The sequence below is a fragment of the Cherax quadricarinatus genome, chromosome 16 (assembly GCF_038502225.1).
Source record: "Cherax quadricarinatus isolate ZL_2023a chromosome 16, ASM3850222v1, whole genome shotgun sequence".
Classification (NCBI taxonomy): Eukaryota; Metazoa; Arthropoda; class Malacostraca; order Decapoda; family Parastacidae; genus Cherax; species Cherax quadricarinatus.
Genome location: NC_091307.1, coordinates 25,475,147 through 25,500,773, shown reverse-complemented (window position 1 = coordinate 25,500,773; position 25,627 = coordinate 25,475,147). Strand labels below are relative to the sequence as shown.

The window sequence follows — 25,627 nt, the reverse complement described above, 5'->3', positions numbered from 1 at the left end:
AATTATATTTCACGGCTTGTGTTATTTCCACCAGAACGTGATTACTCTTTCCAAGTGGGTTTACTTAACTTATGATCAAGAATTAGACACATGTGCAACACATGGCTATCTTTATTGAGGAAACGTTTCACCACACAGTGGCTTCATCAGTCCGATACGAAGAAGAATGGTGACGATCAGGAGTTTGATGTAATCAGTCCCTCAGCCTGGAGTCGATGTAATCAATCCATCAGACTTGAAAAGAATACCTCAGGGACGGATTACCTCAAACTCCTTCTGATCTTCACCATTCTTCTACATATCGGACTGATGAAAACATTGCGTGCAGATATGTTTCCACAATAAAGATACCCAAGTGTTGCATATATGTAATTTATCAACTTGTCGGTTCTTTGAACTATTTGTCTACATAAATGGTATACAGTACTGACAAGATGATGAAGAATTAAACACGTTCAACATCTGGGTATTTTTAATTGTTGACGTCTACAAGGACTACTACTACTACCTACTACAATTATCTTATGTTTTACACTTTGTACCTACATATATATATATATATATATATATATATATATATATATATATATATATATATATATATATATATATATATATATATATGTGTGTGTGTGTGTGTGTGTGTGTGTGTGTGTGTGTGTGTGTGTGTGTGTGTGTGTGTGTGTGTGTGTGTGTGTGTGTGTGTGTGTGTGTGTGTGTGTGTGTGTGTGTGTGTGTAGTTGTACTGGAGAGCGAAACGTTGCCACAGTAAAATGTCACATAAGTAGCACTTGTGTCCTTTTACCTAATTTAATGATATTCGTTGACCATTTATTTACAGTTGCAGCCTCATAAGCTGCCCAATTTATTTCTTATAATTCATATCTCCAGGTACAATAACACTGTCCTTACCCTGGTCACTTGTCATTAACAGTTGTCTAAGGATATTATGTAATGTTTCAGTTATTCAACTCTTCTCTTTCCCAAGTATTATTACACGGTGGCTTATCTACATCCACTACTGACTTCTCATCTTTATCTTCTACAATTATCCATAAAACTTCAACATTTTCAGTATTTTTTTTATTTCAATTTTCATACCTTGAAGAGTCTTTTATCAATATTGTCAATACTTCTCCTTTCTGCGCTACTCACTCACTCTATTTCTCTCTTTCTCTTCCGCACTCCGTAATTTCTGTCACATACAACCTCATTTAGAATACTTTTTCAGTTTGGTTTCAGTAAGACAAACTGTATCAGGTTGTGTAGTGTGTGTGCGGTGTGTGTAGTGTATATGGGGCGGGTGGGGATGAGGGAGGCAGCAGAATAGCAGGCTACTGTACTGACAAAGTGGGGCCCAGCAGGAGCAGGAGTTTCCCTTTAATGTTGCACCAGCCTGGCCTCCCTCTTACTACCCCTGCCACACCCCCTCCCCTCACTCACTCACACACACACACACACACACACACACACACACACACACACACACACACACACACACACACCTAACCACGTTCGTTAAGGTACTTATATATATAACTTTTTTAATGAGAAATTTTTCTTTAGTGATAAAAGAAGTTTGTTATTAAAACTGAAAATCCTGGCAGTGCAAGTGGTCGCAGAGAGTGTTGAGGTTAACAAGTTATAGCCAAGTTGCAGGTAATGTAAGGAAGCTGTGGACTTGTAGCAATAGTGTGATGGAACCTTAAAGGCACTGCAGTGTCTTCATGTTGAAGATTAAGACACATGTGCAACAGTTGGATATCTTTAGTAATGAAACGTTTCGCCTACACAATATGCTTCTTCAGTAATATACAAAGGGAGCTGTAGCAATGAAATAAAGATGTAATCAGCCCATTGACTTAAGAAATCGTAATGACACGATTGCAAATAAACCATATGGTTTATTTGCAATCGTGTCATTACGATTTCTTAAGTCATGTTGACGGCAGTGAAGGGACTTGAGCTAGAGTTCGTCACGGCCACGCTAGCTGGAGATTCGTCTGTAAAAACTTGCATTTGTGGTCACAGAGGTGCCTGTGCTAACTTCCCTATGGTGTAGAAATATACCTAGTTGGATGAATCTTATTGTGGCTAGCTGGTCTAGTGGCTAACGCGACGGGCTGGAGTTTTGAGACTATGACCGCGGGTTCAATCCCGGCCGGGGGTATGGTTTAAACCTTACCTAACTTAACCTCATCTTCCCTACCCATCATAACTTCCTCACACCAAACACCATTATCTCTTCCCCCAGTCGCTGTGACTCCAGCGAGTTTAGCGCTTCCCCATCAATAACAACAGTGCAAGTAAAGGTTAACACGAGCCTCAACTACACGGAACACACCTACCAGGACAATCATTTATTACAACAATGTTTCGCTCTCCGAGCGAAACATTATCTCAATAAATGCTTGTTTTGTATTGTTGAATGTGAATTATTCGAACACTCGAACACACACACACAAGAACACATACAATTAAGGTAGACTCAGCAGGAAGACCACAACAACACATACAATTAAGGTAGACTCAGCAGGAAGACCACAGTAACACCAACAATTGCGAGGCAAAAAAAAAAAAAAAAACTTAAAGTTCAAGGAGAATGACAAGGAAAATGCACAGACGAGGCATGGTTACGTAAGAGGGGCGTGGGCAGTGGCCAGGGAAGCCACCATCCAACCAGCCACTAGCCAGACCAAGGCAATCCAACCAGCCCAACTCTTCTAGATAACCCAGCCGAAGTAATCCATATTGGCAACTGAGGCAGTTATGTAGCGGGATACCAGTATTCGTGGGCTGTATGAATGCCGCGTGCGCAGAAATTGACGTATTTATTATGTACGCACAAGACCAACCATTATTCCTGTGGTCATCTCTACAAGCTGGATGCAAGGTAAGTTTATTCAGGTATACACAAATACAGTTACACTGATTATCAAACAAAGCAGCATATGTGTAGAGAACTTAGGATAACCCAAAAAAGTCAGAATGACTTATTTTACCCTTGGGGTAACTAGTCATAGTAGTGGCACACAACTCCTTGGTCGTCTGGTGAATATAGGTGTACGGTGGCATTCAGACTTGTCCGGGGAGAAACGGTGACCAGTATTGTTGAAAATGGTATAAAATACCGACAAGTTGAAGAATAAGACACATGTGCAACATTTGGGTATCTTTATTGATGAAACTTGTCGCCTACACAGTAGGCTTCATCAATAATGGTGTGACCAGTCCCTTGCTGCACGGTTCTCATAAGTATCTACTGTCCGTATACAGATGTAATACAAAACAGGTGTTTTAGACAACATTTTGCTCAGGACTGAGCTCCATAAGGTCAGACACGATAATACCTGAAGTATACCTAGAGGGTGTTCAGGGGGTCAACGCCCCAGCGGCCCGGTCCATGATCAGGCCTCATGGTGGATCAGGGCCTGATCAATCAGGCTGTTACTGCTAATAAAAGATAAATCCTAAAAATAAAGGCTTGTTCCGAACTACATGTCTTGCTACAGCCCATCTTCCTAGCAACGTCAATATATCACTAATTAAAAACGTCAAATGTGTGACTGTCACAATGGAATGAAGAACTGAATATATTAGTGTGCATTTTAACGTGTAGTTGGTGGGTCTCGTTTCTCCTCGCAATTCAAAAGTTTCATTCACTTTTATTCATCGTTACAGTTACTGGTGTTACAAGATGATATATTTTGTTAAATTTTGCTTACAAATCACAACCTAACCAAACCTAAAACTAAGTATATAGAGAAATTTGCTTAAAATCGTACAGAAGTTACATGAGGCCCCGCTTATACAGCAGATTAGGTTCTGGGTTACTACTATAAAGAGAAAATTGCTGTAAAGTGAAACAGCCTTTTTTTCCCACTTTCAAATGCATATAAAAGCCTTATAACATATTTATACTTTCATATATGAAGTGAGTAATAGAGATAGGCCTTAAAAATGCATATACATATATAATACAAATATTACTTACCCTGAAATATTTTCGTACTTAGCTCATAGTGAGTGACGGCTATACTGTACCTGACGAGAAGAAGAATGGGTATAATTGAAACCCTGTGTATTAGTGACACGCTGTAAAGCGAAGCCCTCCTGTATGGATGTTTGATATAGAATAACTGGTTGCTTGATATCTACTTATCGGCTCTTGCCCCAGTCACTATTCGCAGAAAGAATAGTTATTAAATTTGGTCTCACCAGACTTCCACAAGCAGTGTTCAGGGGATCTTAGAGAATTCAGAAAGGAACTTAATAAACCACTGGATATACACAAATAACCAGTACGTAGGAGGAGCTTATGACGACGTTTCGGTCTGACTTAAACCATTAACTAGTAACACACTAACATACGAAGGTAAGGCAGCCAGTATATATACGAGAGGAGGGTAGGGACGGGGGAGAGAGAGGAATCAAAAGTAAAATGAAGGACGGGGAGATAGTGGAAGAGTGCTGGTAGTGGAAGTAGTTGGATAGTTTTTAATAGAAAAAGTGAAGGCTAGACAAGAGAAAGTGACATGTACTGTTGCTTCAGTCCTAATCATCCACTTGAGATGGATTTCAAGGATGGGGAGGGGTTTAATAAAATTTCACTGTGGAGAAACTAAAGGTAGTTAAGCAGACAGAAGGGGCTGAGAGAACCTAGAGATGGGGGCCGAGCCTTGGTCGTTGCTGCATCAACAAAGGTGTAGACGTGTAGAGTAACTGATGTAGACTAATTTTAAGTGTATTTGACATAACTATAGTGTTATATTATTCCCCCCTCTCTCTCTCTCTCTCTCTAGTAACCTTGTACAAGTGGTATATACGTCACCGGTAACTCTGCATATAAGTCAAGGACCCCAAAGGAAATAAGTCACTTTGACTTTTTTGGGTTATCCTGGGTAATTCACACGTTACTTATGTATGATATTTTAATATAATTTGTATAATTGTATTTGTGTGTACCTGAACCTAAATAAACTTACTTATTCACCATACTGCATTTATTCATATATTTATACACGTTCCCAAGAATAATTATTTCCTCAAATTTTGAAGTGCTGATTGAGTTTAACCCTTTAGAATTCCAGGGTCCAGTTCAGAGCCCGTATCTGGAAGGTTCCAGAGCCCAATAAGGTCACTTAAATTGTTGACACTGCCGGAGAATGGCCGAGAGAGGACAGACAGAGCTAATGGGAACAAAAAGTACATTATGCAGATTTAACCCAAGACAATCCAATAAAGTGAGAAAAGCGAGGAGTAAAGAAGAGAGGTGAGCCACAGGGAATGAGAGAAGTGAAACTCAAGGAATGAGAGAGGCTGCTGAGAGGTAGAGTAGGCCTAATATGTATGATAGTGTTATCTGCGAAGCTACTCCACCCATCCATCCCCTCCCTCACACACACACACACACACACACACACACACACTTCCTCAGGCTACACGGACTCCCAATCACTACACCATCACAAGTACCTCGCACTCTATTTTCTCTCAATCCAATATGTTGAACATTGTTGAGAATCACCATCCTTACCAGCATTACTACCACCACCCCTACCAGCATTACTACCACCACCCCTACCAGCATCACTACAAGCATCATTACCACCAACAATACCAGCACCACTACTAGCACTACACCAACAAAACTGCTGTGACTGCACCAGCAATGTTACAGGACTTGTGACTGAGGTTCAGTGAATTGAGCCTAAACCTTGGAAATGGAGCAAGGGAGACATGATAATGACGTACAAAATCATTCGACAGAAAAATCACTCTTTGAAATGCAAGAGAACTTTTATTTCACAAATAAAATTAAAATACACTCGTACTTACGAGGAACTAAACAATAAAATTTTATATTCAATGCATTTTTTTTTTACATATATAAAACATTCCAAAAATATACAATACAGAAAATGGATGAAATAGCTTTAAGAGTTTATCAAAGTGATAAAAATTCAATAAAGAAACTTCGTATAGATTTACATTTACAAGCGCAAAACTGAAAGCGTTTCCACTCATCACATTTCTAGACGTCTCTCTCACCTTTTGTAAATTCGCTTATAAGTGGTTAAATATAATTTTAACAGGTTTACACAACGTAATAATAATAATAATAATAATAATAATAATAATAATAATAATAATTATTATTATTATTATAATTTCTACAAGTACATATATACAAGGTATACAAGCCTAGCTGAAATCAATGACATACTACTATATAGAAAGCCCCTTGTTATGTAGAGCATTTCGGATAAATTAGGTAAATTTTGTCTCCAGAATGGGCCCCACACACGTCCACTAACACCCAGGTACCTTTTGTCCTGTTTCCTGACGAACCTTACCTAACCTAACCTAACCCAGGTACCTATTTTACCGACAGTTGAACATGGACAGCAGGTGTCTTAAGGAAGCACGTCCTAATGTTTACCCCCGTAACGCGGATCGAACTACGGACTTCAGTGTGTGGGCCGAGTACACTAGCAATCGAGCTACGACACTGAATAAAATACTATTTGTAAACTTACAAGGAGCGTTAATTAATTGACGTTGGGAATAACTTTAGAAAATGAACGCAACGAGGACTGGATGTATTGAGGGTGGTGGCACACCAGAGCTCATTACATCCCCCACACCACCACCAACAACAACAATTTCCAAGTTGTGGGTGACCTACAGCGAGGATCAGTTTTTGTTCAAGTTCACCATCCCTGGACGCCGCTAGCAGTAACTTCAACCTTGGATGTGCAGGTGTAATGCTGACAGGCAAGGGCACAATATGTAGAACAAGCTACTCTTGGGACTTGGTTTCGCTCAGAACTGAGCTTTAAGTCATGCCTTGATAAAGTTCAACCCTGAGAGAAACTGCCTTAATTTCAACAGCTTGTTCTGCATATTGCCTTTACACGCAAACTCCAGCTCCAGTAGTTACGGAGCTCTGTCGGTACTATTACTGCTACCACTAACGATACCATCAACAACTTATTGAAGTCTCCCAGTTCAGGCTGGTACATTTCATTACGTTATTAGAAATTCCATCTTGTGTGATGCAATGTGACAACAAAACCACATTGTATGACGCAATATAACAACAAATCATCTTCTATGATGAAATGTAACAGCAAAATCATTTTGTGTGATGCAATGTAACAGCAAAATCACCTCGGAGTGATATAATATGACAACCAAAGCATCTTGTGTGGCGAGTGTTATACTAGGTAAATATTTTATTTATTTAATCCTGTAAAATGTTGTACTGCTCAAGGTAGCCCCAATATACAATATTTCTAGCGGTATTAGGATTAATAATATAAAAATCATTGCAGGCCTCCACCTACCATGCAGCTATATCAACAACAATGAACACTGACATATGCTTGTCGTCCCTTGAAGACTGGTCAATAAAGAACAAAGAAACCTTTAGATTCTGCTCCGAGAGTCGAGACAATGACAGTACATTTCAGTCCAAATACCCGCCACGCCATTAGCGATAAAGGATTTATTTTGGATCATTAAGAGAGTTAGTAACCTAGTCCTTAGATCCGCTTCTGGAGGATGCAACCCATAACAATCTGTAACACCCAGTCACCTATTTACTTCTAGGTGAACAAGGAGCAATAAAGTGTAAGGAAACTTGTCCAGCATTTCCACTCGTGCCAGGATCGAATGCAAGACCTTCACATGTAAGCCGAGGGCACTATCCACTTTGCTGTTTAAAAAACCAGGTAACTCTTACTTATACAAATCATCGTATATTTGCAGAAAATACTGCAGACTTTGGTACAATGCTGTCAAACCTTACAACGTTTACCTTCTTGAATATGTATATATAATGTCGTGCCAAATAGGTAAAACTTGCGATTCTGGCTTAAATAGCAATCCTCTTCTTGCCAAATAAGGCAAGCGAAAATTTGTGTATGCAATAATTTCGCAAAAACCATTCTGAACCTAACGGAAAAAATATATTTAGTTGGAACAGGCTAAATTAAATTGCGTTTGTTATATTGAGGCTAGGTAAGTTTTCTCAGGTTCTTTTGGTACAAAGTTATTAATTTTTACATTATTACAAATGAAAAAAAAATGCATCTTTAAACGTATAAGAGAAAATTCTAGAGAGGATTTCATTTTAAATGAGTTCTTGCTAACTGACCAATTTTACCTACTGGGCACGAATAGGTAAAATTGGAATGAGAGGAGTTAGTTGCTATAACGAGATGTCTGCACACCATCAAAGATAATGCAGAAGCTCCAACTTCAGTATATATGATTACTATAATGGTATACAGTACCGGCAAGTAGATGAGCAAGACATGTGCAACACTTGGGTATCTATTTCTAAAACGTTTCGCCTGCACGGCAGACTTCTTGAGTGTAATATAGAGTAAACAGCAAAGCAGTGGAGATAGATGATGTAATCAGTCCATCAGCCTTGCCTTGAAGTTGTAGATTTGAGGTGGTCACTCCCTTAGCCTTTTGAGGTGTTCAGTTCCATAGTCTTAAACAATGAAGGTGAAGCACGACTTGCAAAAGGCCTACGATACTGTCAACCACAATATATCATGTAAGTAACTTCAAGCTATCGGCAAAGGTTCCGTAAACTGGTTTAAGTCCTAACTTAGCAACAGGACATAAATTGTTAAAATCAACAAAACAGAATCGGAACCCCTTCTGATAGTACGTCGAGTTTCCCAAGGTAGTATTCTGGGTCTCTTATTATTCCTATGTTATGTAAACGACATGCCCGTCAGTGTCAAGTGCAAACTTCTACAGTATGCAGTTGATGCTCTGTTAGTGTCAGGTAAAGACCCGCAAGATATTGATAATGTAATAACACTGGAAGTGGAGTTCTGCAGCAAATAGATAGTAGACAAACTATCGTTACACCTCGGGAAAACGGAAGCCATTCTCTTTGGCACGAAACAAAGGTGAATAATTTTAATGTCCGGTGTAATGGGGAACCCATCACTTCAGATTCCTCAGTAAAATATCTGACCCATGTATGTCAGGAAAATTGATAGGAACAGCGTAGTAAATAAAGCGAAAGCGAATGCCATACTGAAGTTCCTCTACAGACAAGCACAGTGTCTACCTACTGAGGCTCGCAGAAACCCTATGTCCAGCCCTTATACAATGTCATATGGACTACGCTTGCTCTTCATGGTATTCTACCTTGACAAAAAAAAAAAATGAAACATAGACTTCAAATCACCCAGAACAAAACTAAGATTCATTCTGGACCTGGGACCAAGAGAACATGTAGGCCAGGGTGAATTACAACAATTGGATATGCTGAATACTGAAGACAAAGTAAAACAACTGAAGTTAAATCAAGTTAATAGAACTGCTCACAAACAGTGCCCAGAATATCTTGCTGCCAATTTTGTCAAGGTTGGGAACCAAAGCAATCATAGTAGTAGGGGGAGATCTTAATGACACGATTGCAAACAAACCCTACTACGGGTGGGGTTTGAACCCGCGGTCAGAGTCTCAAAACTCCAGACCGTCGCGTTAGCCACTGGGCCAATCGTGTCATTACGATTTTGTGAGTCATGTTGACGGCTTTGAGGGGACTTGAGCTAGAGTTCGTCACGGCTATGCTAGCGGGAGATTCGTCTGTAAAAACTTGCATTTGTGGACACAGTGGTGCCTATGCTAACCTTCCTATGGTGTAGAAATATACCTAGTTGGACGAATCTTATTGAAGCTAGCTGGCCCAGTGGCTAGCGACGGTCTGGAGTTTTGAGACTCTCTGACCGCGGGTTCAACCCCACCTGTGGTATGGTTTCTAGGGGAAGAGAACACAACTTTATAGTACCCACAGTCAGTGGCCAGGCTTCAAACACTTTTTATTGTACAGCAATAAAGGAATGGAACAGACTGTCCGCACATGTCAAAGCCAGTCATAGCATGAACCAGTTCAAGAACAGAGCCAGAAGGTGCCTAATGAATGTAGCGACAGAAAAGGAGGAGAATTTATTTTTTTTAGCTAGCACACATGTAAATACAAATAACTCATTTTACCTTATTCCTAGTATAATAATAAGATATTATCTCCTTTATAGTATAATAAGGTATTAAAAGTATTCCAATGGAAATAAGTCACTTTGTCTTACTTTTTTTGCGTTATCTTATGATATGTATGATATCTGTGTAACTGTATTTGTGTATACCTGAATAAACTTACAAGGAAACCTCCTTTGCTGGCCGCAAGAACTGTGTCAGAGTTGTCAGATGTGACAATAATTAGGCAGGATGAAGTGTATCTTCTCCTTAAATCGCTGGACCAAGAAGAGACTGTGGGCCCATATAAGGCGAGCCCAAGATTGCAGAGTAGATGTGCAGACCAGCGTGAATCACCCCTAACTCGCATCTATCAGTACTATGATGGACATGCTTTAGAAAACCGACAAATTGAAGAATGAGATACTTGTGCAACATCTGGGACTGAAGCCACTGACTGGCAAAACGTTTCCGTAATAAAGATTGACAAATGTTGCACAAGTGTCTCATTCTAACAGTACTGTCTAGCACAGTGTATATCACCTCTGTGGAGAGAGGAAAATGTAGTCCCTGTTCACGAAAAAAAGGCAGAAATCAGCAACTACAGACCATTGTCACTCCTGTCAATCATTAGCAAGATCCTTGAGACAATAATCTAACGGGAGATGACAGCGTTTTTCGACTACCATTCGCTTCTTTCTAACCATCAATATGGCTTCAGAAAAGGCTATTCTACGATTAAACCTCTCTATGTGGAACCAGTCACTGGATGAATCCAAGGCCAGCTGTGTAGTAGCACTGGACATATCTGGTGCTTCTGACCGAGTATGGCACCAGGAACTCTTGGCAAAACTACAAGCACTAGCAGTCGCTGGCTCTGCATTATACCTCTTTAGTGATTACCTTCAAGGCAGATCTTTATGCATAGTTCTCAATGGGCCACAATCAACAAGACACACTACTGGTACAAATACTCCACAGGGAAGTGTGCTTGGGCCATTATTTTGTAATGTCTACTATAATGACCTTCTTCAACTCATCCCAGAATTCCACGCATATGTAAATGACTACACTGACATTTACTTATCGAAGAGAGGAAATGCCAGCTGCTCTTAGTTACATCACTCACCAGCTTACAGCTATATCAGCCTAGGGAAAAACGATAGCAGGTCACATTTGCTAATGAGAAAACTAATGGTCTCTAGGCACCATGATAGTAATTATGGAGCAATGGTAAGAATGAATGAGAGAGTGTTGGTACCCGGAGATGAAGTTAATATCATTGGGGAGAAATTTTACTCCAAACTTACTATGAAGAACAACCTTGTGGATCTTACAAACAAAGCTGTCAGGAGGTTTACAGCACGCAGGAGAGAGAGAGATATTATAATCGACACTTGGAAAATCCTGAAAGGAATGGTCCCGAATCTGCACATACAAATCACTCCCTACGAAAGTAAAAGACTGGGCAGGCGATGCAAAATACCCATTAAAAGTAGGGGCGCCATTGGTACACTAAGAGAAAACACCATAAGTGTCCGGGGCCCAAGACTGTTCAACAGCCTCCCACCAAGCATAAGGGGAATTACCAGTAAACCCCTGGCTGCCTTCAAGAGAGAGATGGACAGATACCTAAAGTCAGTGCCGGATCAGCCGGGCTGTGGTTCGTACGCTGGACGTGCGGCCAGCAGTAACAGCCTGGTTGATCAGGCCCTGATCCACAGGGAGGCCTGGTCGTGCACCGGGCCGCGGGGGCGTTGATCCCCGAAATAACCTCCAGGTAGGTAGTCCTAGACGTATCTCGCATCTGCTCGACAGTAGAGCTTGCGTGATTCTATACAAGGCACAAGTTCGCTCACACCTTCAGTATGCTCCACTTTCTTGGACTGCCTGCCCCCCCCCCCCGGCTAATCTGCGATCTCTTGAAGGAATTGAAAACAGAGCAAAACGACTCGTCTCTCGCCTGGACCCAGTCAGGACAGATCTGTCATTTCAGTAGAGCCTTCAACACTGGAGGGATGTGGGTGGTCTTTGTGTTATGTACAAGGCTAATACTGTCTCGCTCCACTCCGAGGAGAGCGAGAAGCCAGCTTCTACACAAGACAGGCAGCGAACAACAATTACACTATGGCTGTACCCTTCTCAAGAGCATCATGAACTGATGTAGGTAACAGTTCTTAGCGTGTATATAAAGTTAGGAACCCTTAGCCTAACCCTGTAAAACCCTTGTGGAAATGATGTGAAAGAGGCCAAAGTGGCGAGTGTGTGTGTGTGTGTGTGTGTGTGTGTGTGTGTGTGTGTGTGTGTGTGTGTGTGTGTGTGTGTGTGTGTGTGTGTGTGTGTGTGTGTGTGTCCCCGTGTCCTCACAGGTGTTACTGTGAGTTCAATTCATTCTGGGGTGTGGTAGACCTGGTTCCATCATGGAGTCACTGAACTCATGTGCTCAATACTTCTACATAATATTATAATCATGGGGAAGCGCTAAACCCGTAGGATTATACAGCGCCTGTGGGGGGGGAGGATGGAGGGTATTCAGGCTTAATTCAGGGAACGGGAGCACAGATCCAATTCCCTAGATCAAGAGCCCCTCACCAGCGTCAAGGAACCTCCCTTGAGAGGACAATACTTCCACAAAACTCTGTGTATCCCGTGTAACCTGCTGCTACGTTCGCTATGCATCACAAACACTACAATATTTTAGTCTTGTACACTGGAGTAAGATAAGATATCGTTCGAATTTTTAACCCCGGAGGGTTAGCCACCCAGGATAACCCAAGAAAGTCGGTGCGTCATCGAGGACTGTCTAACTTATTTCCATTTTGGTCCTCAGTCTTGTCCCCTAGGATGCGATCCACACCAGTCGACTAACACCCAGGTACCTATTTGCTGCTAGGTGAACAGGACAACAGGTGTAAGGAAACGTGTCGAAATGTTTCCACCGCCGGGAATCGAACCCGGGCCCTCCGTGTGTGAAGCGGGAGCTTTAGCCACCTGGCCACCGGGGCCGCAAGTTCTTATATAATATTATATTCATGTGGAAGCACTAATTCAGTCGAGATTGTAAAACGCTTGAGTGGGAGGTAACACGAACTGATCCAAGGGCGAGGTAGCTCTGATCCCTCGGATCAAGAGCCATTTACCAGCATCCAGGTACTTCCCATAAAGGAAGAAGCTGTGAAAATCAGGCAGCATCTCTGTCATCTAGCCTCAGGAGACCATATGAACATGAATATCATATTTTGAACTGTAGAAGATTGCCGAGCAGGTGAAAAGTCTCGTCACTAAAGGTACCAAACTACGGCACGTGTCTTGAGACTATTGAACAACCTTCCGGCATAAAGGTGATTGCCTACAGACCCCTTGTTGTCTTCAAAAGAGCACTAGACAAGTTCCGAATACTAGCTCGTGATCAGCCGGGCTATGATTTGGACGTTGGCGTGTGTACAGCTAGCAGCAACAGCCTAGTTGATCAGGCCCTGATCCACCAAGAGGCCTGGTCTAGGAGTGGGCCGCGGGGAGTTGTCCCCTAGAAAACACACTGAACATAAGAACATAAGAAAGGAGGAACACTGCAGGAGGCATGTTGGCCCATACTAGGCAGGTCCTTTACAATTCATCCCACTAACAAAACATTTGCCCAACCCAATTTTCAATGCTACCCAAGAAATAAGCTCTGATGTGCAAGTCCCACTCAAATCCATCCCCTCCCACTCATGTACTTATCCAACCTAAATTTGAAACAACCCAAAGTCCTAGCCTCAATAACCCAACTAGGTAGACTGTTCCACTCATCAACTACCCTATTTCCAAACCAATACTTTCCTATGTCCTTTCTAAATCTAAACTTATCTAATTTAAATCCATTACTGCGGGTTCTCTCTTGGAGAGATATTCTCAAGACCTTGTTAATATGGAAATAAATGGTATAAAATACCGACACAATGGAAATATAAACACAAATGCAGTATAATGTGATCCTTTATTGACTACGTTTCGCCCACACAGTGGGCTTTTTGTGACTTGAAAAAGCCCACTGTGTGGGCGAAACGTAGTCAATAAAGGATCACATTATACTGCATTTGTGTTTATATTGTCATTCTTCGTCTAACAAGTGAATGTAACTTAAGAGTCTTCAATCTTTCTTCATAAGGAAGATTTCTAATGCTATGTATTAATTTAGTCATCTTACGCTGAATGTTTTCTAACGAATTTATGTCCATTCTGTAATATGGAGACCAGAACTGAGCTGCATAATCTAGGTGAGGCCTTACTAATGATGTATAAAGCTGCAGTATGACCTCTGGACTTCTGTTGCTTACACTTCTTGATATAAATCCCAGTAATCTATTTGCCTTATTACGTACGCTTAGGCATTGCTGTCTTGGTTTAAGGTTGCTGCTGCTGTTAGCCTTCACTTACTTGTGAGTGCTGTATAACATTCATATAATGAGGACACGTTAAGAGGTCAAGGTAGCAACAAGAACAGCCAGGTCACTGAGTGCGTCAACAAGAACAGCCAGGTCACTGAGTGTGTCAACAAGAACAGCCAGGTCCCCAAATCAACAAGAAGTCTTCACACACTAAGCACTGGTTACATACACAGCTCTACAAGGAGGCCTGGTCACAGACCGGGCCGCGGGGGCGTTGACCCCCGAAACTCTCTCCAGGTAAACTCCAGGTAAACATAAGCAAAGTTTTCAATCATTTAACAGACACTGTTTCCTCTCCCTTCCCCTCCTCTCCCACCTCGACAGACGGTGTCCTCAGTTTATATAATTTGGGGTTACCTGGAGGTTACCTGGAGGTTATTCCGGGGATCAACGCCCCCGCGGCCCGGTCCATGACCAGGCCTCCCGATGGATCAGGGCCTGATCAACTAGGCTGTTACTGCTGGCCGCACGCAGTCCAACGTACGAGCCACAGCCCGGCTGATCCGGCACTGACTTTAGGTATCTGTCCAGCTCTCTCTTGAAGGCAGCCAGGGGTTTATTGGCAATTCCCCTAATGCTTGATGGGAGGCTGTTGAACAGTTTTGGGCCCCGGACACTTATGGTGTTTTCTCTTAGTGTACCAATGGCGCCCCTACTTTTTATTGGGGGCATTTTGCATCGCCTGCCCAGTCTTTTACTTTCGTAGGGAGTGATTTCTGTGTGCAGATTTGGGACCATTCCTTCCAAGATTTTCCAAGTGTAGATTATGATATATCTCTCCCTCCTGCGTTCCAACGAGTACAAGTCAAGTGCTTCCAAGCGTTCCCAGTAGTTAAGGTGCTTGACAGAACTTATACGTGCAGTAAAGGATCTCTGTACACTCTCTAGATCTGCGATTTCACCTGCTTTGAATGGAGATGTTAATGTACAGCAGTATTCCAGCCTAGAGAGAACAAGTGATTTGAAAAGGATCATCATGGGCTTGGCATCTCTCGTTTTGAAAGTTCTCATTATCCATCCTATCATTTTCTTTGCACGTGCGATCGTGGCACTGTTGTGATCCTTGAAAGTGACCGCGTCCTCAGCAGATGACAGCCTCATGCAGATCCTAGTATCATCCGCAAAGGATGATACGGTGCTGTGGTGTATATCTCTGTCTATGTCTGATATGAGGATGAGGAATAAGATGGGGGCGAGTACTGTGCCTTGTGGAACAGAGCTCTTCACTATGGCAGCCTCCGATTTAACTCTGTTGACCACTACTCTTTGTGTTCGATTTGTTAGGAAGTTGAAGATCCATCTCCCCACTTTCCCAGTTATTCCTTTAGCACGTATTTTATGGGCTATTACGCCATGATCGCACATAAGAACATAAGAAAGGAGGAACACTGCAGCAGGCCTGTTGGCCCATACTAGGCAGGTCCTTTACAATTCATCCCACTAACAAACATTTGACCCAACCCAATTTTCAATGCTACCCAAGAAATAAGCTCTGATGTGCAAGTCCCACTCAAATCCAACCCCTCCCACTCATGTACTTATCCAACCTAAATTTGAAACTACCCAAAGTCCTAGCCTCAATAACCCAACTAGGTAGACTGTTCCACTCATCAACTACCCTATTTCCAAACCAATACTTTCCTATGTCCTTTCTAAATCTAAACTTATCTAATTTAAATCCATTACTGCGGGTTCTCTCTTGGAGAGATATCCTCAAGACCTTGTTAATATCCCCTTTATTAATACCTATCTTCCACTTATACACTTCGATCAGGTCTCCCCTCATTCTTCGTCTAACAAGTGAATGTAACTTAAGAGTCTTCAATCTTTCTTCATAAGGAAGATTTCTAATGCTATGTATTAATTTAGTCATCCTACGCTGAATGTTTTCTAACGAATTTATGTCCATTCTGTAATATGGAGACCAGAATTGAGCTGCATAATCTAGGTGAGGCCTTACTAATGATGTATAAAGCTGCAGTATGACCTCTGGACTTCTGTTGCTTACACTTCTTGATATAAATCCCAGTAATCTATTTGCCTTATTACGTACGCTTAGGCATTGCTGTCTTGGTTTAAGGTTGCTGCTTACCATAACCCCCAAGTCCTTTTCGCAATCTGTATGGCTAAGTTCTACATTATTTAACTTATAAGTGCTAGGGTTATGGACACTCCCGAGCTTCAGAACCTTGCATTTATCTACATTGAACTGCATCTGCCACTTTTCTGACCAAGAGTAGAGTTTGTCTAAATCCTCCTGAAGTTCCCTAACATCTACGTTTGAATCAATTATCCTACCTATCTTCGTGTCATCGGCGAATTTGCTCATATCACTAGTAATTCCTTCATCAAGATCATTGATATATATTATAAACAACAACGGGCCCAAGACTGATCCCTGTGGAACGCCACTTGTTACTGATCCCCACTCGGATTTAACCCCATTTATGGACACTCTCTGCTTCCTGTCTGTGAGCCATGACTCGATCCACGAGAGCACCCTTCCCCCAATGCCATGAGCTGCTACTTTCTTCAACAGTCTTTGGTGCGGAACTCTATCAAATGCCTTACTAAAATCTAAGTAAATAATATCAAATTCTTTATCGTGGTCAACAGCCTCAAAAGCTTTACTGAAGAAAGTTAATAAATTAGTTAGACAAGACCGGCCTCTTGTGAATCCATGCTGAGTATCATTAATCAAGCTATGCTTATCGAGATGGCTTCTTATAATCTCAGCTATAATTGACTCTAGTAATTTGCCTACAATTGAGGTCAGGCTTATTGGGCGGTAATTTGACGGTAACGACTTGTCCCCTGTTTTAAAAATAGGAATTACATTAGCCATCTTCCACATATCAGACACTACACCTGTTTGAAGAGATAAATTAAAAATATTAGTTAATGGTTCACAGACTTCCATTTTGCATTCCTTAAGAACCCTTGAAAAAACCTCATCAGGACCCGGTGACTTATTTTGCTTCAGTCGGTCTATCTGCTTCACAACCATTTCACTAGTGACTGTGATGTTACATAATTTATCTTCTTCTGATCCACTATAAAAATTAATTACCGGAATATTATTAGTGTCTTCCTGTGTAAAAACCGAGAGAAAATAATTATTTAAAATCGAGCACATTTCATTCTCTTTGTCAGTAAGATGCCCATAGTTATTTTTAAGGGGACCTATCTTATCTCTGACTTTTGTTCTATATACCTGGAAAAAACTTTTTGGGTTAGTTTTAGAATCCCTAGCAACTTTAATTTCATAGTCCCTTTTAGCTTTTCTTATCCCCTTTTTAATGTCCCTCTTAATGTCAATATACTGATTCATAAGATGACCCTCGCCTCTTTTGATACGCCTATAAATTCCTTTCTTATGCCCTAGTAGATATTTCAGCCTATTATTCATCCATTTTGGGTCATTTCTATTTGATCTAATTTCCTTATAAGGGATAAACGTTCTTTGAGCAGCATGTATTGTGTTCAGAAAACTGTCATATTGATAGCTCTCTTCGTTACCCCAGTCAACAGATGATAAGTGTTCTCTAAGCCCATCGTAATCTGCTAAGCGAAAATCTGGGACTGTTACTGAGTTATCCCTACTATCATACTTCCATTCAATTCTAAATGTAATTGATTTGTGGTCGCTAGCACCCAGTTCCTCTGAAACTTCTAAATTATTAACAAGGGATTCATTGTTTGCCAGAACTAAGTCAAGCAGGTTATTTCCCCTTGTAGGTTCTGTCACAAACTGCTTCAAAAAACAATCCTGAACTACTTCTAAGAAATCGTATGATTCTAAATTCCCAGTCAAGAAATTCCAATCAATATGACTAAAGTTAAAGTCTCCTAGAATTACTACATTATCGTGCCTTGTGGCCCTAACAATTTCCTCCCATAGTAGTCTCCCTTGGTCCCTATCTAAATTTGGGGGACGGTATATCACACCTAAAATTAATTTTTCATGCCCCTCTGAAAATTCTATCCAAACAGACTCTGTATGTGTTACTTCAGACTTAATACCCGTTTTTATGCAACAGTTCAAGCGATCTCGGACATACAATGCCACCCCACCCCCCTTCCCGATACTTCTATCTACTTGGAACAATTTAAAACCCTGAATGTGACATTCTGCAGGCATGTCCCGACTTTTTGAATTAAACCACGTCTCAGTAATGGCAAATACATCTATGTTACCTGCACTAGCAACTAGTCTCAACTCGTCCATCTTATTCCTAGCACTGCGACTATTTGTGTAATAAACTTTTAATGACCCTCCTCTCTCTTTACCCTTCCTGCTCCTTTCTATTATTCCACTAAACCTATTACTGTCCTTGTCAATTAGTGCCACTGGCTTTCCAATATCCACCTCATTTTGCCTATTACTAGTTCTCCTAGTACTCATATTACTACCCTGCGACTTCACAGTTTTCCTGCAAAAACCCATACCACTAACTATTCCTAGTTTAAAGTCCTAACAGCTCCCTCCACTGCGTTGGCCAGTGCTCCCACACCTGCCCTAGATAAGTGAACCCCATCCCTGGCATACATGTCATTTCGGCCATAGAAGAGGTCCCAGTTGTCAATGAATGTACTGCATTTTCCTTACAGTGTTTATCCAGCCAGCAATTAATACCAATTGCTCTGGACAACCATTCATTACCAACACCTCTTCTTGGCAAAATGCCACATATAACAGGGCGCCCCCCCTTCTTCCTAATCATGTCTATAGCTGTCCTGAACTTTCTAACTAAATCCTCACTTCTACGCTTGCCAACATCATTGCCTCCAGCACTGAGGCAAATAATAGGATTGATCCCATTACCGTTCATGATGTTGTCAAGCCGGCTAACAATGTCCTCCATCCCAGCCCCAGGAAAGCATACCCTTTGTCTCCTACTCCTGTCCTTCAAGCAGAATGCCCTATCCATGTATCTAACCTGGCTATCCCCAACAACAACAATATTCTTACCTTCCTTGTTGTCGTTCGTCGTGACGATCCCAGTAGTAGACTCACATTCGTCGGGTAGCACCGAGAATGCGTTGGAGGTTTCCACGGGAGTTTCCACAGCAGTCTCTTTCTTCTTCATCGTTTCTGGCTTTCCATTCGTCTTCTTGATCGTCAACTTCGTCGTCCCCTGCTGTCCAGCCACTGACCACGATCCCTTCTTGACCTGAGGACTCGAAACAGGAGGACTACTACGAATCCTCTTGTTTTCTTCGGTCAGTCGCCGTATCTCCATCTTCGCTGCCCTCAATTCTTCCTTAAGTTGCTGGTAAAGTTGCTCGATGGAGGGCATCTTGGTTCAGTCCACGGGAGCAAACAAGACACTTCTTCACAGAGTTAAGTACAGGTCAGCACTCAAGAGCACACAAACAGGTCTTCACAGGAGGTATACTACCACCCCCAGAATGCGATCCGCAATAGCCGATTAACACCCGGGTACCTACCTGCTTCTAGGTGAACAGGGGCAGCAGGTGTAAGGAAATATACCCAACGTTTACAGAAAGAAATTGTTTGCAGACAAACCTTTAAAATACGAAGTTGGTTCATGAGGAAATTTATAAAGGAGAGTAGCACTCAAGAAGACAGTATCAGCCAGAGCAGCCAACACGCCGGTGGTGATATCAAATGCACCTAAGGAAGATAACACTAACACCAAGCTTCCCGGCCGGCAGCCTCCACGTGATACGTGAAACCTTCAGCACCCACTTCTCCGTGTCGCCAGCTTACCCGGGGCACCTCTGGACCAGCGTCCCCGGCACCTCTGGACTAGCGTCCGAGCATCTTTGGACCAGCGTCCCTGACACCTCTGGACCATCGTTCCCTGGTACCTCTGGACCAGCGTCCCCGGCACATTTGGACCAGCGTCCCCGGCACCTCTGAACCAGCGTCCCAGCATCTTTGGACCAGCGTCCCCGGCACCTCTGGACCAGCGTCCCCGGCAATTTCTCACTTATACTCCATAAAAGATGCAATAACAAGGAGTCAACAACTATCTACTACTATTATTACCCAGGTCGCGTTCCACAACAGTCAGCAAAACCAAAGTACTTACATGCTGCTAGGTGAACAGAAGGAAAAGGAGTAAGGAAAAGTGCCCAATTTCTCTCTTCACCCGTCACAGCTCTTAGTATTAATCTGCTTCAGCTGAAGGAGAGGCCACAATACCGTATGTGAAAGGTTCTACCCTCCTACCATACGAGTATGATACTGAAGTCTGTTCTGTGTTGGTTTCTCTGCCTCATTAGCATATAAGATGGCAGGTAAATCTTGCGAACGTCTACTTATATTGAGAATACATGTACTTTAAGGTGGGATTTCTTAATAGTTTTTAGTTTGAAATATACGGTAACACTTCACGTTGTATCACGGCGCTGATAACCCTCTTGCCAGTCCTCGCTGATACAGTGTGTACACATAATGGTGTACCACAATGTTTTTGTGTCAGCACCCAAGCCTTTGTCCAAAAGTGATACATGCACATAAACCATGATGTTGCATTCACAATGTTAATGTGTCAGCATATATCAAGCGTGATGTAGCAACAGTGGCTACACTCTGGTACATCACAACCATGAGGTCACTAACAAGTTTACAGCGGCACATGTTATACCAGTGATAACACTCATACAAATCTACCTGCTCCACACACTTGCCTTTATCTTGTATATATTTTACGTTATAATGTACGATACATCTTGCAACAACTATGATTGCTATCATTGTTTTCTTTGCATTTTTATTTAAATACAAAAAAACTGCACATGATAAATGACTGCAAAATCTTTTGTTTTGTCATTCTAGCCGTCATTGTAGTCAAACACCAAATAATGTACACTAAGTTATGGTAGATAAGACACATAGGCAACATTAGGCTTCTTCAGTCGAGTACAGAAAGCAGGTAGGAGCAGCAGAGATGTTAAGACGCTGATCCAAGGCAGCCAGCTGACTGCCTTGGATCAACGTGTAGCACAAGCTGCACGCCAAGGTATTGTCCAGTGTGGTGAGAGTAGGAGCAGTAGAGATGTTAAGACGTTGATCCAGATCTTGTATATAAGAACATAAGAACGAAGGAACACTGCAGAAGGCCTACTGGCCCATGCGAGGCATGGGCCAGTAGGCCCACTACTGAGATTAAGACACATGTGCAACATCTGGGTATCTTTATTGTAGACGTTTCGCCATCCAGTGGCTTTATCAATACAAATTCTAGGACATAACTTGAAGACAGTAGAACTATGTACAGAAGATGAGGTAATCAGTCCCTCAACCTAGGAGTAGGTGCGAAGGGCACCATAGTCGTGGAGATTCTGAAGCAGAAGAAAGGAGCCTGGCGCTTATATAGTAACGTCAGGTGTAGCAGACGAGGGCATATTCACTGGTAGGAGTGTCTGACAAGTTGTGCAAGAAAGGTATAAAATACCGACAATATGAAAGTTAAGACACATGTGCAACATCTGGATATCTTTATTGTAGACGTTTCGCCATCCAGTGCTGCAACTAACCCATCTCTTTGGGAAGGACCTACTTCCACTGGGGAATCCCGCCTACCAGTGACTGCCCTCGTCTGCTGCCCGTCCCTTCCACTGACGCCTATATAACCGCCAGTCTTCTTGCCTTTGCTCCAGATTCTCCTCCACCACGATGCTGTGAACACTAACTCCAAGGCCGAGGGACTGATTACCTCATCTTTTGTATATAGTTCTACTGTCTTCCTATTATGTCCTAGAATCTGTATTGATAAAGCCACTGGATGGCGAAACGTCTACAATAAAGATATCCAGATGTTGCACATGTGTCTTAACTTTCATATTGTCGGTATTTTATACCTTTCTTGCACAGATGACGACCTTTGATGAGGAAGAACATAAGAACATAAGAAAGGAGGAACACTGCAGCAGGCCTGTTGGCCCATACTAGGCAGGTCCTTTACAATTCATCCCACTAACAAAACATTTGCCCAACCCAATTTTCAATGCCACCCAAGAAACAAGCTCCGATGTGCAAGTCCCACTCAAATCCAACCCCTCCCATGTGTACTTATCCAACCTAAATTTGAAACTACCCAAAGTCCTAGCCTCAATAACCCAACTAGGTAGACTGTTCCACTCATCAACTACCCTATTTCCAAACCAATACTTTCCTATGTCCTTTCTAAATCTAAACTTATCTAATTTAAATCCATTACTGCGGGTTCTCTCTTGGAGAGATATCCTCAAGACCTTGTTAATATCCCCTTTATTAATACCTATCTTCCACTTATACACTTCGATCAGGTCTCCCCTCATTCTTCGTCTAACAAGTGAATGTAACTTAAGAGTCTTCAATCTTTCTTCATAAGGAAGATTTCTAATGCTATGTATTAATTTAGTCATCCTACGCTGAATGTTTTCTAACGAATTTATGTCCATTCTGTAATATGGAGACCAGAATTGAGCTGCATAATCTAGGTGAGGCCTTACTAATGATGTATAAAGCTGCAGTATGACCTCTGGACTTCTGTTGCTTACACTTCTTGATATAAATCCCAGTAATCTATTTGCCTTATTACGTACGCTTAGGCATTGCTGTCTTGGTTTAAGGTTGCTGCTTACCATAACCCCCAAGTCCTTTTCGCAATCTGTATGGCTAAGTTCTACATTATTTAACTTATAAGTGCTAGGGTTATGGACACTCCCGAGCTTCAGAACCTTGCATTTATCTACATTGAACTGCATCTGCCACTTTTCTGACCAAGAGTAGAGTTTGTCTAAATCCTCCTGAAGTTCCCTAACATCTACGTTTGAATCAATTATCCTACCTATCTTCGTGTCATCGGCGAATTTGCTCATATCACTAGTAATTCCTTCATCAAGATCATTGATATATATTATAAACAACAACGGGCCCAAGACTGATCCCTGTGGAACGCCACTTGTTACTGATCCCCACTCGGATTTAACCCCATTTATGGACACTCTCTGCTTCCTGTCTGTGAGCCATGATTCGATCCACGAGAGCACCCTTCCCCCAATGCCATGAGCTGCTACTTTCTTCAACAGTCTTTGGTGCGGAACTCTATCAAATGCCTTACTAAAATCTAAGTAAATAATATCAAATTCTTTATCGTGGTCAACAGCCTCAAAAGCTTTACTGAAGAAAGTTAATAAATTAGTTAGACAAGACCGGCCTCTTGTGAATCCATGCTGAGTATCATTAATCAAGCTATGCTTATCGAGATGGCTTCTTATAATCTCAGCTATAATTGACTCTAGTAATTTGCCTACAATTGAGGTCAGGCTTATTGGGCGGTAATTTGACGGTAACGACTTGTCCCCTGTTTTAAAAATAGGAATTACATTAGCCATCTTCCACATATCAGACACTACACCTGTTTGAAGAGATAAATTAAAAATATTAGTTAATGGTTCACAGACTTCCATTTTGCATTCCTTAAGAACCCTTGAAAAAACCTCATCAGGACCCGGTGACTTATTTTGCTTCAGTCGGTCTATCTGCTTCACAACCATTTCACTAGTGACTGTGATGTTACATAATTTATCTTCTTCTGATCCACTATAAAAATTAATTACCGGAATATTATTAGTGTCTTCCTGTGTAAAAACCGAGAGAAAATAATTATTTAAAATCGAGCACATTTCATTCTCTTTGTCAGTAAGATGCCCATAGTTATTTTTAAGGGGACCTATCTTATCTCTGACTTTTGTTCTATATACCTGGAAAAAACTTTTTGGGTTAGTTTTAGAATCCCTAGCAACTTTAATTTCATAGTCCCTTTTAGCTTTTCTTATCCCCTTTTTAATGTCCCTCTTAATGTCAATATACTGATTCATAAGATGACCCTCGCCTCTTTTGATACGCCTATAAATTCCTTTCTTATGCCCTAGTAGATATTTCAGCCTATTATTCATCCATTTTGGGTCATTTCTATTTGATCTAATTTCCTTATAAGGGATAAACGTTCTTTGAGCAGCATGTATTGTGTTCAGAAAACTGTCATATTGATAGCTCTCTTCGTTACCCCAGTCAACAGATGATAAGTGTTCTCTAAGCCCATCGTAATCTGCTAAGCGAAAATCTGGGACTGTTACTGAGTTATCCCTACTATCATACTTCCATTCAATTCTAAATGTAATTGATTTGTGGTCGCTAGCACCCAGTTCCTCTGAAACTTCTAAATTATTAACAAGGGATTCATTGTTTGCCAGAACTAAGTCAAGCAGGTTATTACCCCTTGTAGGTTCTGTCACAAACTGCTTCAAAAAACAATCCTGAACTACTTCTAAGAAGTCGTATGATTCTAAATTCCCAGTCAAGAAATTCCAATCAATATGACTAAAGTTAAAGTCTCCTAGAATTACTACATTATCGTGCCTTGTGGCCCTAACAATTTCCTCCCATAGTAGTCTCCCCTGGTCCCTATCTAAATTTGGGGGACGGTATATCACACCTAAAATTAATTTTTCATGCCCCTCTGAAAATTCTATCCAAACAGACTCTGTATGTGTTACTTCAGACTTAATACCCGTTTTTATGCAACAGTTCAAGCGATCTCGGACATACAATGCCACCCCACCCCCCTTCCCGATACTTCTATCTACTTGGAACAATTTAAAACCCTGAATGTGACATTCTGCAGGCATGTCCCGTCTCACTTTTTGACCTGCACTAGCACCATTATCCATGTACCTAATCTGGCTATCCCCAACAACAACAATGTTTTTATCTTCCTTGGCGTCGTCCGTCGTGATGCTCCGAGTAGTCGACTCACATTTGCCAGGTAGCATTACCCCACTTGTAGAATTCGTCAAGACGTTCTCGATGGTCTTCGTTGGGGTTTCTAGGGATGTCTTACTCATGTCTGCCAATGCTTCTTTGGTGCTCGTTGCGACACTCGAACCAAACATAATTATGTGATGTAGTCCACTATGCTTGTGAGGTCGCTAAGGGAGACCTAATTAACCAAGTAAATGGTCACACCTTGCCTTGGCAAATAGCTGTCAGACACGCCTTTCGGCTTAAGTCTCAGGTCCTTTGTTCGTCACTGGCGTCAGGTCGTAACACATGGCCTATGCCTTATGGGGAAGGGGGGTGCTTTGAGGACCATACAAGCCTAAGGAATAGCTGAGCAGGGGACAGAGGTTGGTAATAGGTCCGCTGAGCGGGAGCCCTGGACAGAAGG

At 41.7% G+C, this 25,627-nt stretch overlaps 1 protein-coding gene and 1 long non-coding RNA gene across 2 annotated transcripts in view; one reads left to right on the top strand and one right to left on the bottom strand.

Annotated features, from left to right (window-relative positions):
- Positions 1-25,627, bottom strand: part of LOC128688894 (uncharacterized) — a 121,761-nt gene that overhangs the window by 71,278 nt on the left and 24,856 nt on the right. The gene's annotated exons all lie outside the window — the stretch shown is intronic.
- On the top strand, positions 2,506-7,452 carry LOC138852770 (uncharacterized). Its single transcript, XR_011392073.1, has 3 exons — positions 2,506-2,893; positions 5,083-5,272; positions 7,338-7,452. It is a non-coding gene; the product is annotated as an uncharacterized lncRNA (long non-coding RNA).